This window comes from Tupaia chinensis, unplaced genomic scaffold (assembly GCF_000334495.1).
Source record: "Tupaia chinensis unplaced genomic scaffold, TupChi_1.0 Scaffold000465_1, whole genome shotgun sequence".
NCBI lineage: Eukaryota > Metazoa > Chordata > Mammalia > Scandentia > Tupaiidae > Tupaia > Tupaia belangeri.
This window is the reverse complement of record NW_006159974.1, coordinates 119,498-121,800: the sequence shown is the minus strand read 5'-3', so window position 1 is coordinate 121,800 and position 2,303 is coordinate 119,498. Positions and strand designations below refer to the sequence as shown.

Genomic DNA, 2,303 nt, shown 5'->3' with positions numbered 1-2,303 from the left:
AGTTTTTGCTATAGGGCATGTGTGCTCGCCAGGAAGACAGAGAGAGACAGAGAGATAGAAAGTGAGAAATCACCCCCCAGGGGAGAAGGCCACACTGCAATCCCTTCTCCTCCATTCTCCTCTTGGGATCTTTTTTTTTTTTTTAGAGGTTTTTGCTATAGGGAGCGTGCGCTCGCCAGAAAGACAGAGAGAGACAGAGAGACAGAAAGCAAGAAATCACTCCCCAGAGGGGATGGCCACACCGCAATCCCTTCTCCTCCATTCTCCTCTTGGGATCTTGGGCACGCACGCTCACGCACCCGGCATGGGTTTAAGCCGCCAGGTCCAGGACTTGAACCGCAGTTGACTACATGGGAGTCCAGCGACATAGCCATTACGCTAACTGCTGGTCCTTCCCTCGCTCCTTTTTAAAAAGAGATTGTTGCTATAGGGTGCCTGTGTTCAATGGATAGACAGAGAGAGACAGAAGGTGAAAAATCGCCCCCTGGGGTGACAGCTATGCTGCAATCCCTTCTCCTCCAGTTTCTCCTTGGGATTTTGGGCATGCATGCACATGTGCCCGGTGTGAGTTTTAAGCTGCCAGGTCTGGGACCCAAACTGCAACAACAACAACAAAATTCCATATAAATAATTAAAAAATGAGCAAAGAGGTGCTGGCAGGTGGCATGGTGGTTAAGATGCTGGACTCCCACATGGCCTACAGCAGTTAGAATCTTGAACCTGGCAGCTTGCTTTCTCGCTCTCCTCACCCCTCCACCCCGTCTCTCTGATCTAATTTAAAAAATAACAATGGTAATAAATAAAATGGAATAAATAACTTTTAAAAAATGAGCAAAGAATTTGAATATACATTTCTCTAAGATAGACAAGCAGCCAATAGGCACATGAAAAGATGTCCAATGTCATAGTCATTAGAGGAAGTGAAATCAAAACTATCGTGAGATCCTGTCTATCTGGAAAGAGGGCATCCCGCAAGGAAGGCACTGGCTCTAAGGCTACTTCTTTGAGCTCCACCACCGATGCGGCAGGGAAAGGCAAAGGCGAAGGCAGCTCTGGAGACTTCGGTGGGGAAGCAGGTACAGACAGACAGCTTGGTGGTATTAAAGATAGTCCAACATTATCAAGAAGAAGGACAAGGAACTGAAGTTGTTCAAGGGGTATTTTTGGGTCTGGTTGTAGATCGACTTGAAATTGCCAACTGCTTTCCATTCTCCCCACATATAATCAGATGGAGATGATGTGGGGCCTTCGCCACGTCAGCATTGGTCATCTCCAAGTGGGCTGGTACCAGTCCGCGTACTACGGATCCTTCCTCACTCAGGCACTCCTGGACTCCCAGTTCAGTTACCAACACGCCATTGAAGAATCTGTCATTCTCATTTACGATCCCATAAAAACGGCTCCAGAGTCCCTCTCCCTAAAGGCATACAGACCGCCTCCTAAACTGATGGAAGTTTGTAAAGAGAAGGATTTTTCCTAAGAAGTGTTGAAAAAGGCTAATATCACCTTTGAACACATGTTTGAAGAACTGCCGATTGTAATTAAAAAGTCACATCTGATCAATGTCCTAATGTGGGAGCTCGAGAAGAAGTCAGCTGTAGCAGATACACATGAATTGCTCAGTCTCACTGCAGCAATCATTGGGGGGAAAATCTGTAGTTGTTGATGGACAGGGTGGATGGGATGAACCAAGATATAAATATAACACATACATGAGGAGTATTTCTAAACAGCGGCAGCAGAAACACCGGGATCAGCAATGCCATCAGCAGGAGAATATGCAGTGCCAGAGTCGGGGAGAACTCCTGCTCTCTTAGGAGGACCTGTCCAAGCTCTTCAGGCCTCCCCAGCTCCCTGCCAGGATGGAGTCGCTGCTCATCGCAGGCCAGATTAACACTTACTGCCAGAACACCAAGGAGTTCACTGCCCATGCAAACTAGGCAAACTTTTCATGGCCTAGGCTCTTCAAGAATACAACTAAGAAAAGGACGTCTTTAGAAGAGGAGCTATCATGGACCCTTGCAATCATATCAGGGTCACTCTTGGGAAAAATATATTTGCATATTGAAAAGCACGGGGAACTATTTTAAGGTCATTGCCATCTTTGGCCATAATGCTGTCTAGCCAGTAGTAAAATAAAACAAAATCTTAACTGCTGGAAAAAAAAAAAAACTGTCATGAGATAGCATTTTGTACTCAGTAGGATGGCTATTACAAAAACAAAACAAAACAAAACAAAAACAATGAGTGTTGGCAGGGATGTGGAGAAACTGGAACCCTTGTGCAATGCTGAGGAGAGTGTA

The 2,303-nt window shown here is 45.8% G+C and overlaps 1 pseudogene; it reads left to right on the top strand.

Moving 5' to 3' along the window:
• The first annotated feature begins 892 nt into the window (after positions 1-892).
• LOC102468211 (eukaryotic translation initiation factor 3 subunit H pseudogene) lies at positions 893-1,981 on the top strand (annotated as a pseudogene).
• The last annotated feature ends 322 nt before the right edge of the window (positions 1,982-2,303 follow it).